The following is a 15,048-nucleotide window of genomic DNA, read 5'->3' on the forward strand; positions in this document are numbered from 1 at the left end:
AAGCAGTCACCTTTGTGTGAAAACCTCTCCCTGAAGCTTTGGCTGACACGTGGGCAGATGAGGACTGCAACCTCTCCCATACAAAGGGAAGAGATAATTAAGATCTTAGACAACACTCCAATATGTTCAGACCCTCATACAAAAGTTCAAGTCCATTTCCCTCCACCTCGGACCTTGATATGTGGGACACCAAATCGCGCTTTACAGCTCAGGTAAGACCCAGATCTATTTTTTGTTTGTTGTAGAACTGGTTAAAGTGAAAATGTTTTATGTATTTTTCTTTCTTAGACCTCAGCATGGTCTGGTATGGCAACTGTCTCTGGGACAGGATTCCTGTCCAAAGTCAGCACAAGGTGAGGCGGAGATTTATAGAGGTTTTAAGTGACAGAGTCACAGTTACATTAATTTTCAAACCAGGGTGGTGTACATTCTGACTTTATTCCAGCACATCTGGGAGCGCTGGTGGCTTCAGACAGAATGACCCAAGTCTGAGGAAGTGGCAGTCATTGTCCCATCTGGCACCTGAGGGTGCTACTCGAACATTTTCACCATCTCCAGGTGCCGAATTAAGGGCTACCCGAGGTGAAAGTAGCTTTAGACAAGCAGAAGGGGTGCAATGGCTGCAGGATGCTCACGCGCGTTTAGATACTCAGCTGGACCGGCTGAGGACCAAAAATGCACACCTAAACTACAACATAACTACTGCACAACTGCTTGACATGAAACATAAGGTACGTTTAAAGAAAAGGTTCATTTTAAATGTCTATGTAAACTAATGTCAGAAACAATGGGTTTTCTTGAGCAGGAGAAGGAGGCAGCTAAAATATCCCAGTTTGAAAAGGGCCGGCAACGTGGAGAGCTTCATGAAAAGTAAGTGCAGCAAAAAACACGGAACAGAGAATTTTAAACACTTAAGAAAATATGAAAAGTTCCTCTATGTAAAATTCACTTACAAGGGTCCTAAAGATGGAGAAGGACCTCATGCAAATGAGGAGTACTTTGGAGAGAGGAAGCAATGATCAACCAACCGAAACATTATCAATGAGTCGGGAAGACTTTGTCAGACAGGTGTGTAAACTTCATGTTTAAGAAAATAGATCTAGGTTCTAAATAATGTATTATTCTTCATGTTAGTTCTCTTACACTTAAATTCAGAAGCGGCAGGAGGTTGACACAGAGCTGTGCAAGCTGAGAGAGGCTCTCAGAGATGCTGAGACGAGGGCAAAGACCCAAGAAGAAGAACAAAACCAGACTCTCCAGAAACTCCAGAATTCTACGGAGGTTAGTTGAAAAATATATCTGGGAAATCTTAAAATTTACGAGTTGATTAAGATGATTGATAAAGAGTTGATTCTCTTTCGACAAAATCAAAAAGTTCCACTGCAGTTGTCTGTTGTGTTGCCATTTTCTTTTTGTTTCATACTTCCATCGTCATGCTGTGGCATTTTGTTTCCGTGTACTCGTAGACACAGAGAATGCTGTTGAATCAAATAGAGAAGATGAATCAAAGAAGACAGAATCACTCCGAAGTGCAAGAGCAGCTGAGTGAAGCGAACAACAAGATCAGTCGAGCGTGCTTGGTCAGTTTCCTGTCTTAGTCCCGTAACCTCTGTACATTTAAAACGTTGAAATAGTATTTAAATCTTCTCAGGACAAAGCCATCTTGTCGTCTCAAGTGCTTAAGCTGGAGGATAATATAAAAGAGCTGAAGGCCAAGTTGACAGGGTCTTTGTCTGAAAAAAATCACTTGATCAAGGTATCTTATATAATCATAAACTACAAAATCTGACCGAAAATCTAACTATAATGTATCATCACAAGCTTATTTTTGCATGTGTAGGAGAAAGCAGCTCTGCACCAGAGGGCCCAGGTCCTGGAGTCACAGCTGCAGACGGCCCAACAACGTTCAGAGGGTTGTGACATTGAGCCTCATAACAACAAACAGGATCAGGAAACTGTTATGATGAAAGGGGGGGAAAAGGCTCTCAGAGAGGTTAAAAGCTCAACGTAGACATCTTTTTTAAAAGTGGACTTTTTCTGAATTCTTTGTTAAATGATCCCTGTTGTGTCGTTACGCCAGGCAAAAGCAAAGCTGACATGTGAGCTGGAAATGATTAAGCAGGAACTGAAAACATCCCAGTTTCAGCTACAGGCGGCAAAGGCAGAGAGAGTCACCAGCTCCAAACAGATCAAAGCTGTGGAGGCAGAACGATCTCAGCTGATCAGAGAAAAAGAAGAACTTTTGAGTAAAATGAATGAAGAAGACCATGATGAGTTAAGCAATATGAAAGAAAAGTGCTCCAAGTTTAGGTGAGATGTTGAACAAGCACTTTTTTTCAATCCTATAAAAAACAACGTATTATAATATATTATAATGTCCTTGTCTTTAATGAAACTGAAAACTTATCCAGGGAATTCGCTGAAGTTTTGGAATTAGAGAGACACAAACTGCAGGATCGGTGCCAGTGTTTGGAGGCGGAGGTCCTTGAGAAAAGTGAGAAGCTACACCGGCAAGAGGAAGAACATCAGAAACAAGATGCAGTGAGAGTCCAGAGCATGGAGGACCTGAAAGCTGCGGCCTCACACTGGGCAGAGAAATGGCAAAAAGTTGCGTTGACACTGCAGTCAACACAGGAAGATCTAGAGGAACTCAAAAGGAACAACTCCAGGCATGAAGTAAGACCATCCCTTGAAAATAACTATATTCTACATCAGTTAATTTGAATGAATCTATTCTAAATTAAAAAAGATAAAACATCTACGTTCAGCTCCGAGCAGTGGCTGTACATCTGGCAAAGGGTGTTATTTAACAATATCTTTTTTAACAGAAGGAATCAGACTCACTCCTAAAGTTTGAGCTTGATGAATGCAAACAAGAGCTGGAAAGGAGCATGACTCTGGCTCTGCTTTACAGATATAAGGATAAAGGTGAATGCACTTCTTTCTTAGCAGTCTGTGGCACCAGCACATATTCTCAACAAGCATATGTCCTTTTATTCTTAACCACGAGGGGGTGCTAACGGGCTGTGTCCTTGTATTTGTAGGCGGTGAAGCCTCAGTACAAACTGAGGACACAGAGACGCAGACAGTGTAAGTGGATTTTGATGAGATTTTCATTTATTTTTTAAAATGCACCATCAGCAAAATGCTCGAAATGAAATTCTGTGATCTTTCTCTTTCTCGTGTCCACTTCATCAGCTTATCACAATTCTCTTTGTTATGGGAGCCGCCACCAGACTCCCACCACTGCCAAAACAAAGCCCCTGAGGTAACAAGATGTTCCTGTCTCACTGAACTGAATTTGATCTTTATAATACACCAATATGTTGTGTATGTAGTTTAATGGTAGGTATGTATACAAAGCAGTGGAGTTCGAAGACTGAAGTAAAAGCTAGGAGAAAGAGAGAAGCAACTAAGCTTTCTTTGACACATTTACAAATGACTTGTAGTTTTAAGAGTAAGAGGTGAATGTGGACAGGTTTTAATTGTTACTGTTATAAAGAAAATAAACTTCGAAGCGTCTAGAAAGGCAGAGAGAGATGGGGAAAATGAGGCTCAACTTAAAATGTCTGCTCTCAAGGCCTCACATACACCCACAACATGCAATCTTATCTATCTGTGAATCAAATCAATCATAAATCCGTGTTTAACTGATCCGGACTTTGTGCTAAATGTGGGATTAACCAGCATATCTCCTCTTTCTTTATCATGTTTGTTTCCCATGAACACTCATAAAAAAGCCCCCTGAAGATGACCAAAATGATGGAGGCCAAGCAAATGTCTCCACCACTGACTCACTGAGGGCCCAGCTGGAAGGTTTGACCCAGTTTTTAAAAATACAGCTGGATGTCGTGTGTTGATTGTTCTCACTGGCTCTGCTCTCAAACTGGTTCCTCCAAATTTGTTTAGAGAGCAAGAGGAGGACGGACCAGCTGCAGCAGGAGGAAGCAGAAGCAGCCCAGAGGCTTCAAACACGGGGGCTTTACTCGGTAAAGTTTGTGAAAACAACTCCTCCTTTGAGGTGGTTTCCTTTGGTGGTGATAAACATGATGCATGACCTCTCGTCTGCAGGTTAATGATGAGAAACCGTCTGTTGAAGGCAGGAAGGATCAAATGAATGTAGATACAGACCAGCAGAGGAGGATGGTCACTGAGCAGGTACATACTGCTTCACACCAACATAATGTCAGGTTTTCTCGTCATTCTCTATGGATGGTAATGTCCGCCTGTATGTCCACTTTGGTTCACACTGAAATATCACAATGATGGATTGCTGATGAAATTATTGTCCTAAGATATCATACAAACCCTTGTATGAGGATACCTTTATGACTTTGCTGAATTTCGTAAGCTAACCAGAAGTAAATGAAGTAATTAAAATCCCCACCTTTACCGGCTGCACTATATAAATAATATCATTTAAATTATTCTGAAATGTCCCATTCTGCACAATGACAACTTGTACTTTTTATACAAACAAATATTTTGATGTAAATATTGGTACTCTGTGGTGCTGCAACTTTTACTTATGTAAAAGTTTTCAATACCTTTTTTAACACAATTAATAAGCAAATGTCAGCATGTCAAACTAAGAGTGGGACAAAGGCAAACATTACATCCTCATATCGGCATTGTCATGTGGGTGTTGTTTTATACCTGGTTTGAATGCCTTGCAAGAGGAATATATAATGTATCATGAATATATAATATATCTTACCATATTTGTAGTTAAAGAGTCTGTTTAAGGGGCAAGAAGGAAAGGCGGCTCACAACAGATCAGCCCCCTCAGCTCAGGACTGGTCCCAAACATCTAAAGTTGTGAGGGTTAGGAACATCTCAGCACCGTCACATATTGCTACAGATACACCATATTTCACAAATGTCAATATATGCACAAACATATTTTTCCTTTCAGAATTCAGTGGACAGGAGGATTTGGCAGCAGAGCTCCGGTTTGATGCCGGTGTTTGAGGAGGACGAGGAGGGCAGTGACTGTCCGACAGGGCAGGAGGGAAAGCAGGAAGAAGAGGCTCATGCAGAGGAAAACCTCCCCAACCAGAGCCTCCAGGTTGTGAAGGCTTACAATGACACCAAGTGGAGTGTTTATAAGTCGAAAATCCATACAGAAACACTTTAAAGAGGCTTTATGACACAGCTAAATGACTCAAACATAAACATTACAACTTCCAGCTACCACACAGCTCAAAAGACCATCTGTAGTTGCCTGTCTGTATGTTTCATAAATAACACATTAGCAACTGCAACTGATGCAAATTCATATAATTGGTGGCATAATCGTGGCACACAGATTACATCACAAAATTAGCAGACCTACCCGTGCACTAATCCCAGCTTCAAGGAATTAAAGAGCAAACAGCACACAGGGTGGGGTGTCAGCATGTGAAACGTAGTTCAGCTATAATCTCAAAAATTACTATTTCTATAATCAGACTTGAAGCTCAGGGGTGAACTGGTCAGCTGCAACATCTGACTCAATGAAAGGAGGATAGGAAAGAGTTACAGTACATCACTGTCTTGTCCATCAGGCATGAGAACAAGTCTGTAACATCCAGACGGAACATGGTAAACTCTATCAAAGCCATTAAAATGTTAATACTTCATGGTATTTAGTGCTGATAAATAAATAAAAGGCAAATATTACAGACTGTGCAACAAAAGAACAAAACAGCAGGTTGTCCTGAAAGAATCTTGCACTCTTTTGCACTTCTTTTTTAGCGGCTCTTTGAAAAGGAGATGTGAAAAAAAATCTACTCTAAAAAGCATTTATTAAAAAATAGAGAATACATCTGTAAAAGAGGACTTATCACACAATATAAAAATGACATGACAGATTTGAAACCATTCTCTCCTCTGCCAGACGTCATCTTTGAGAGCAGGAATCTGCAATCTGAAGGCAAAAAATGAGAATCTGCTGCAAGGTGACGTTCAAAATGAATCAGTGTAATAATCACTATAGACCTGTGCTGTGATCTGTGCCATGTTTATGGTTTGGAGCCTTTGGGGAAATATTGTGAGTCAAGTCTTTTTCTCAGACAGGGACATATCCACAAATACCCAAGTGGACTAAATAATGTGGATAACCAGATACTTTATTTGTGGATAAGTCCCTGATCTTAATTTATTTCTCTTCTTCTTTGTGTGTTTTTGTGGTCTTCTAACTTTTGCATGTGTTAAAATACAAAACTGATATGACCTTCATTTTTCCTGGTTTAGCCACACTGACGTGCAAGCAATCAATTCTGGACCGCCCTCCTCCTGCAAAGAAACTGTCTGACACGTCGCGTCCCTGTTCAGATGACATTGACCTGCAGCAGAAAATATCCTACTATCCTGACGGAGTATTCCTGGCCAAGGTTGTAGATATAAGTAGCCCTGATGAAGATGAAGAGGAGGGAAAGGACTGATGTGTTCCTGCATTGGGCAAGAGTTGCAACAGTATATACTGCAATACATGCACAGTGATCACAAATGGCTGCCTCAGCCAACATTGTGCCTTATAACCTTTTACTTTACTGCAATTTAAGAACTTTACTTAAACAGTTTAAACTTGGTAGATGCTTTTAACTCAGATATAAGTTTTAATAAATGTCATCAAGCTCCGTTTGGCAAAAGTGTGTTTATTTGTATGACATGATAGGTTCTACATGAGCCTGTTGAAGAAAAAGATAAGCAGCAGCACATCCCAGATGTATGAACCAAGGTGGACAGAATACCAACATTCGCATAGAAACATGCTTATTTCTATTGTATTGTGAGCATCATTTGATTTTTAGTGCATGTGTGTATTACATGTTCAGATTATTAAGTGTATTTAAGTTACCAGACTGAATACTGGAGTGACTCTTCAGGATTTATAGATAAAGATAACTTTAATTGTCTTCATGTTTTTCTTTTATTCACAGACCAAATGATTACAAGATCACCAACATTGTAAAAGATACATTTCACAATTCTGTTTCACAATTTATATTTACAAAGGTAATGTGGTGCACTTATAGTACATTACCATAGTCGGGTTAACAGGTTGATATTAAATAAAGGTAATTGTCAAGAGTTCCCACATATAGTAAACGCATCATTTGATACACATAGTGTACACTTCATGGCAAAGCTGACCTATAATATCTTATAGTTATAATACAGTACGTCAGGTCCACTGGTCATGAACTTGTTTTTACAACACACCTGTCAGATGTGTGAGAGCCTCTGGTTGTACGGTGTGCCAGCGTGCCTGCTCCAGCTTCAGGCTGCACACGTCCCTCCAGTGAGCACGTCCTGCATCAGAACCCGCAGCTCCGATTCGGACTCGACCAAGAACTTTACCTTCTGAAAGGGCCTGAATTCGTGCAGGAATGTGATATTTTGCAGGGTTACATTACAAATACACGTAGTTATCAACAAATGCATTTCTTGCTGTGATCCCGGAGCAATTTTCGACTGATGTCCCCTGGAGGCAGGTCAAAAAAGACAGAAGTATCCCACACAGTACGGGACCCTCCTTCACTTTTTCTGCTGCTGATCACAACTCCTTGATGATACAGATTGATCACCACCTGGTATTCTGTGACCAGGTAAACAAACAATAAATAAAACATTATACATGATGACTAAGATTCGAATGCAAGCTCGAAAGAGAAGGTTCCCCACTGTTATAATACGAGTAAACTACATCTGAAACAGAAAATGGCAGGACAACACTATATTTTATAATCATAAGAGCATAAGTATCAAATTCATTGATTTGAGTTGGCATATAAAAAGGCTAGAAATACCTTTTTGTTAGTTTTAGATCAAATCTTTCTTTTCTTGCTGTATTAAAAGCTGCCGTTCTCACAGTTGAGGACAAGCACTTTCTAATCCACCAGAGTTTATGCATTAGTTATATAAGTCTATAACAAACAAACATGTGTCTGCACACTGTCCAACGAAAGCAAATATGTTTTACTGTCCACACATTTTCAACTGTGAATACACAATAAAGTATGATCAAGTAAAACATGGCGCTAAATGACATATATTGCCCCTAACCTAAAAATGCACTTTGCAGAAACATACTTTCTGAATCTGACATCAAACAAGAGATAATCCGATAATGTACACGAAACTGATATACAATATCTCTTTATACAGGACATGTCTGCAATAAGAGTAATGCCTTGACAGGCTAATGCAAACAAAGATTAGATCTGTCAGATCAGAGATCCAGATGAGATTGGAACAATTTTTCCTGAGGATTTTGAAAAGTGAGGGATTAAACAACAATGTCATTAACAAAGGGATGATCTCCTGCTGCATTCGGGTTCTGTAAGACATTATTTAATCCCCTAAACATTAAAAGCAAACATTTACTTTAGAGAATTACTTTACCTCTGCCCCTGAAAGGCACAACTTGTTTTTTGCTCACGCATGCTTGCATAATGCTTCCATACATAATGTCCTTGTGGGAACTGCAAATCAAATACACATTATTCCACATGTAAGTGACATTAAACACTGGTTTTACCAAGGTTGGCTAGGTTATCTGCTCTGAGGACCGTGGCTCTGATGCGATGGGCCAGAGTCTGATACTGAAGCAAAATGAAGATTTGTGGAGGACAGCACATCAGTGCATCCTGTGAGGTCAGACTCTGCAGTCAAAGAGCAGAGAGGGGAACTTCAATCAGCAGGAAATCAAGCATAAGGCTCGTCGTGAACATAAATCACATAAATCACCAACGGGGGAACACAAATAACTTTAATTGTCTGGACCACAGAGACCACAAGTTCATTTGCAACACAACAACAGCAAACAACTAAAATAAAAGCAAAATAATTTCAAACAAATTATGTCTCCATGTGTTCGTTCCTCTTTGTGTTTTTTCCAGCAGATGTTTGCAACTGGTAACCTTTCAACTGGATTACCTCTTAGCTGGTCGCACATCTGGTTTTTTAAATGAAGTCGTAAAAGAGCTCAAAGGAGGGACCAAAATGGGCCCAACAGCAGATTTTTGCCTTGGGGCCTCCCAACAAGGTTAAACTGTCCAAACCTCCATGTATGTTCAAAATAAAGTCAACACCTGCTCACATATGTTAATTTAATCCACCGATACCTTTTTTATCTTCCACTTGCTTGTGTTAAGCTCTCTTGAGAGGTGAAACAGATGCTTTTCTCTCCAGTCTCTCCCTCCACATTTGACCTCCAGTTTACCCAGCGTGGTGCCTCTCGCGCTGGGAACTTCCCGTGTGTATTCGGCTATTCTCAGGACACACTTCTTCACAGAGCTCACCTTCAAAAGCAGCAGCAGACTGTGGGTCTCAGGACTGAGGCTGCTCTGGGCAGAGGCCTGCATGGGACAGGGGTACACAGGCGGCAGACTGCCCAGCACAGACACATCCTCCAGTCTGTGGGGCATCCCAGTGAGGCCCAGCACAGTGACTGCCAGGGTTTGCTGCTCCGGGGAGAAGGCCAAAGTGAAATGGAGGCAGGGGTTTGGTGATATTTGTATTTGGCAACTGGCACTGGAGCTGTAGCTCAGCAGAGCCAGTGGGATTGGTTCTTCAGGCCTAGAAAGAGAGACAGCGCTGGGGCTGGTGAGCCTGCTGTGTTCATTGTAAGATGTTTGATCTCCCGTCACCATGCAGCGCCTCTGCAGAGCCTGACATGTTTTGGACAACAGACCCATGTTGGGAAATGTAGGAAGAGAAGCACGACTGTGATCAATGGGTTCATAAAGGGGGGATGTTAGTGGTGGCGTGCTGAGGCGGCGCAAGGAAAAATCAGACTTTGGCTGCTCCTTCTGTTCAAACCCAGCTCGGGCTCGTTTAGAGAAAGGCAGAGAGGCCAATTCACTCTCCGAAGTGGCGGGGCTGGTGAAAGTGGGGGCGTACTCCACTATGTCTCCATCAAGCTCCTCGTATTGCTGCCTGGACGCTGCCGTTGCTGCTGAGGGAGGCGGGTTCTGGGCAAAGGTACCAGGTTCGGCAGGAGCTGGTGCTGATGCCACAGCTTTGTCTTTCATTGCACAAATCTGACTGCTCCTCCAGCACAGAATAGTTTCAAGTTTCAAGTTTCAAGTTTTTATTGTCACATCCCCTTTTATACAAGTATAATCGGTTCGTGAAATTCTTATGTGTGCAAAACACACCACAGCAGTAGCAGACTAAAAAGAATAAGAATGAGAATAAACTATACAATATCCACACATATATATAAAACAATGTAATAAAAGATACATCAGGACAGTATATATATATAAAACAATCTAATAAGACATACACTTTTTGAGACTATATATATATATATATGTATATACACAATATATATATACAATATATATATATAAACAATGTAATATAAAATATACACCATGGCTATAGATATTCACAGAATATGTTCTGTGTGTGTGTATGAGAGGTCAGTCCTCCTTCAGCAGCTGATGCCTGGACTGAACTGAAGCTGTCATCCAAGGACCAAAGACAGACAAAAGACTATCAGGCCGACCAGAAGAAGAATTTGTAGGTGAACTGTAGAAATAAAAGAGAATAATAAGATCAATCTCGTAGCAATTTAGAAATTATTTACCCTTGATTACATGAAACAGAATGCTTCTGTATTCCAGTAAACTGAGGTACGGGTCTATCTGCTGTGCATGTGCTTTGTCCATGAGGGCTTTGACAGTCTTAACAGCCTTTTCAGCCAAACCATTACTCTGCGGGTACAGCGGGCTGCTTGTGGTATGCTCAAAGTCCCATGCGTGAGCAAAACCTCTGAACTCTTGTGAACTGTAGCAAGGTCCATTGTCACTGACTACTGTCTGTGGTATTCCAAATCTGGCGAACATGGATTTCAGCTTTTTTATGACAGTTGTAGATGTGAGGTTGGTGATTTTCTCCACCTCAAAGTACCTGCTATAATAGTCAACAAGAACTATATAGTCAGTACTGTTCCATGTGAACAAGTCTGTGGCTACTGTTTGCCAAGGTCGTTCTGGGATAGGATGCGATAGCATCGGTTCCTTTGCATTAGAGCTGCGTCGCTCAAGGCAGATGCTGCAAGATCCGACTAGTGCCTCTATCTGTTTGCACATTCCTGGCCAAAACAGTACGTCTCTTGCTCGCTGCTTACACTTTTCCATCCCTAAGTGTCCTGTGTGTATGCGTGAAAGCATTTCAGCTCTGAGTGAGTGAGGTACGATGATTTTTTCACCTTTGAGCAGGATCCCATTAGTCTCCGATATCTCGTCCCGATGATTCCAATACTCAGCGATAGCAGACGGACATCGTTTGTTTGACTCAGGCCATCCTGCTTGGATAACTTGTCTCAACATTGAGAGTTGCTCATCTTGTGCTGTAGCGGCTTTGATTTCTGCCATTTTGCGATCACTCACCGGTGCACTGCTGATCACCGTATGGATTTGTAAATCCATGCCTTCACTTAAAGAGTTATCATTACACTCAATCGGCTTTCTGGATAGCGTGTCCGCGACCGGGATTTGTTTTCCAGGCTTGTGTGTAATGGTAATGTCGTACCTTTGTAGTCGCAGTATCATGCGCTGTAGGCGCGGCGGTGCTGCTGCCAAGGGTTTCCGCATGATTGACTCCAACGGTTTGTGGTCTGACTCGACAGTCACCTGTCGTCCGTACAGATATTGATGAAAGCGTTTGCATCCAAAGAGCACTGCGTACAGCTCTTTTTCAATTTGAGCGTAATGTTCTTCGGTCTCATTCAGTGTCTTGGATGCATATGCGACTGGTTTTTCTCCCTGAAGCAAAACTGCTCCTAAGCCGCATTTTGAAGCATCGACCTGTAGTTTCACCTCTTTTGTGTGGTTGAAGTATGTGAGCACTGGGCCGGGCTCCTGTGTTAGTAAGTCTTTCATTTGCTGTGTCGAAGGTTGGGAAAAGATGACCAGGACGGCAAAGTAAAATTCAAAACAAAGTGGATTTAATTAAGTGTGGAAAAACAAAAAGTCCAAAGACACAAAATATTTAACGTGCAGCACGGGCCTGGATGAAGTCAGCTCAAAGCATCGTTCAATAACAGACTCCAGTTCTCCAGGAGCACATGACTCTTTATATCTTTAAGAGCCAGCGTGATTAGATAATATAGATGGAGACGTCACTCGGTTTAATCTTTGTCCGTCTCATCGTTGGAGCTCAGCGTGGTCCCACCCTCTGGGCTCACGACAGCAGCAGTGATTGGTTAAAACAGATAGAGGTGTTCCTGGTTTAGACCCTTGAACACCTTCTGATGGAGCTCAGGGTGGTCCCACCCTCTTGGCTCACGATCTTCTCGCCATCATCATAATCAGTGTGTGTGTATGTTGTTCTCCATCGCAAGCAGGAGCTGTGCAGTTTCTTTAATATAATAGAAACTAAAAGGCATTGAAACTATCTGTTGCTTTCATAAACAAATTCTTTGACGGTGACAGGTACGGCTCTTATTTAAATCTCAATTCTACGACTGAGCGGTCAGGGTGAGGTCAGTGGGGTGACCATGGTTATAGGCTAATGTGTGAAAAGAGGCGGGTCTTGGGGGTTATCGCGCGAATCCAAAGATTTTACATCGCGGTTTTCATTGTAAAAGTCCTAAATGTTTAAAGAAATCTGTAATTTCTTTAATGTTTGAGGTACCTTATATATGTATCTCCTCGTAGTCCTAGGCAATAATGCTACACAATAAATAGAATGCTTCAATCGACACCGTGATCGGTGATCGGTATTATCGGATCGGCAGATACTGATTTCAGTGATCGGCACAAAACACCTGATCGGTGCATCTCTAATACCCAGTATGGTCTCCAGCTTGCTCCGCGGGGACGAACGTGTTCTCTTCCACATGCTCCACACTCCTTGACGTGCGTGACACTGTTGCTGTCGTTGCCGCCAGTAAACTTTCGCTCGTATCTTTGTTCGGAACTGAACGGCCTTCTGCGAACTGCCTGGACAGACTGGCTGGCTGTGTTAGCAGCGGGGAAACCCATCGTCTTTAGCCGCTGTGATATCCCGTGTGATAGCTCGTGTGATAGCTTGTGTGAGCGCTCGTGTGAGCGCACAATGTCTATCGCTTTCTCGAGCGTTAGATCCGGACCATGACAGAATAATTTCTCCCGGACATTTTCAGAGTTTGTAGCGAAAACAATCTGGTCTCTAATCATCTCATCAGCGTTAGGGTAGTTGCAGTCCTTTACTAGCAGCTTTAGCGCAATCACAAACTGTTCGAAACATTCAAAAGCCGTTTGTATCGTATCATGGAATTTATATCGCGCGAAAATGGGGTTAGCTTCGGGCGTTACATATCCTTCAAACTTCCCATAGTACGTTTGGAGTACCTTTCTCTCATCTGCCCTGAGGGTCCATGTGTGATATACATCTCTGCCTTTCTAACCGATCCACAGGAGTAGATAACTGCACTTTTCTTCCTCCTCTTTAGCGCTTAGCGGGCCGGAGAACATTAGCTCCACGTGTTGGCGAAACTTTCTCCATGCTCTGAGCAGGTTAGATGACTCCCAAGCCATCCGTGGCGTTTGGATGCCTGTGTTCTCCATCTTCCGTCGTCAGGTTTGATGAGAAGCAAACAATTCTGACACCATGTAATATTTACGTGTGTGTACTGACATTTAATTGTCTAAGTAAAATACTCGGTACTCGTGTGATCGTATACGGCGCAGTATGCGTCCATCTTTATTCTCCGATCTGAACCCTGACCTGGATGACATTATTTACAAGCGACACTTCCTTGAACCGGAAGTCAAGATACTACACAGAACATATACCATTTTACCTTATTTCCCTGAAGGCATATACACGATATTTCAAGTATGTCTTATATCAGATGCTCGTATATACAATAAAAACAAACACTGCGCCAACTATCAATGTAAATATGTGCATGTGTGTATTGTTAAAGACAAAAAGAAAAAGACAAGCTTATCCTTTAAGACCATACCTTCTACTTGTTTGGTGAAAAGGACCTGCACCAGAGGCCAGAGGAAGAGTAGGACCATGATGCCCTCAATCATACCCTTACAGCAGAAGAGCAGCACAGACTGCCACAGGGGCTGACCTGGGTAGGCCTACTCCTCATCCTCGTCAGGCATGGTGCCAACAGTGTGCGGAAGGTGTTTATCTGAGCCTATTTCAAAACCCAGAGGTCCTGGTGGAGAAGATCATTAAACATCTGTCTTTCAGTGCTGGAAGCATTTCCCTACATGATTCTGCTTGTCAATCAAAGCCATTGTTTTCGTGTTCAAAAGTCAGAAAGGCACAAAAAAAAACATTGAAATATCTTGGATATTTAGAATCACACATTTCAGCTTTAAATAACAAAATGTGTAACAAAACCTGCGCACTACATGATTTTTATAAATAAGATGTATCATATAGCTGTCGTCAAGAAATGTTCCGCAACTGCAGGCGTCTTTCCCGGTTCAAAGTTGAAAAAAATCATCCTGCTGTCCCTTACTTGCATGGAGTATATTCCAGTCTTCGTCCTAGGACAGTGATCTCCTTATCTGCAGAGTGACTTGACTGGTAATTATTTCTGCCTGGGGGGGGGGGGGGGGGCTGTGGGCAGAGATATCATCTCATAATACCTCTAAATTGTGTCTGAAGCATTCTACAACAGTGCTCCAGATGCCAATCCAGCTGTGGCACTAGAAGAACAATCACCCTAGTAAATCCTAAAACACATGCCCCGCCCTTTTCCTCATACCCATGAGCTCTTATCGCCATTAGCATAGCCTCTGTCACATACAGGACTGTCTCAGAAAATTAGAATATTGTGATAAAGTTCTTTATTTTCTGTAATGCAATTAAAAAAACAAAAATGTCATGCATTCTGGATTCATTACAAATCAACTGAAATATTGCAAGCCTTTTATTCTTTTAATATTGCTCATTATGGTTTACAGCTTAAGAAAACTCTAAAATCCTATCTCATAAAATTTTAATATTTCCTCAGACCAAGTTAAAAAAAAGATTTATAACAGCTGAGTGTTTGTCAAGGCTCAGGAAACCCTTGCAGGTGTTTCGAGTTAATTAGACAAT

The sequence above is a fragment of the Pseudoliparis swirei genome, chromosome 6 (genome assembly GCF_029220125.1).
Source record: "Pseudoliparis swirei isolate HS2019 ecotype Mariana Trench chromosome 6, NWPU_hadal_v1, whole genome shotgun sequence".
Classification (NCBI taxonomy): domain Eukaryota; kingdom Metazoa; phylum Chordata; class Actinopteri; order Perciformes; family Liparidae; genus Pseudoliparis; species Pseudoliparis swirei.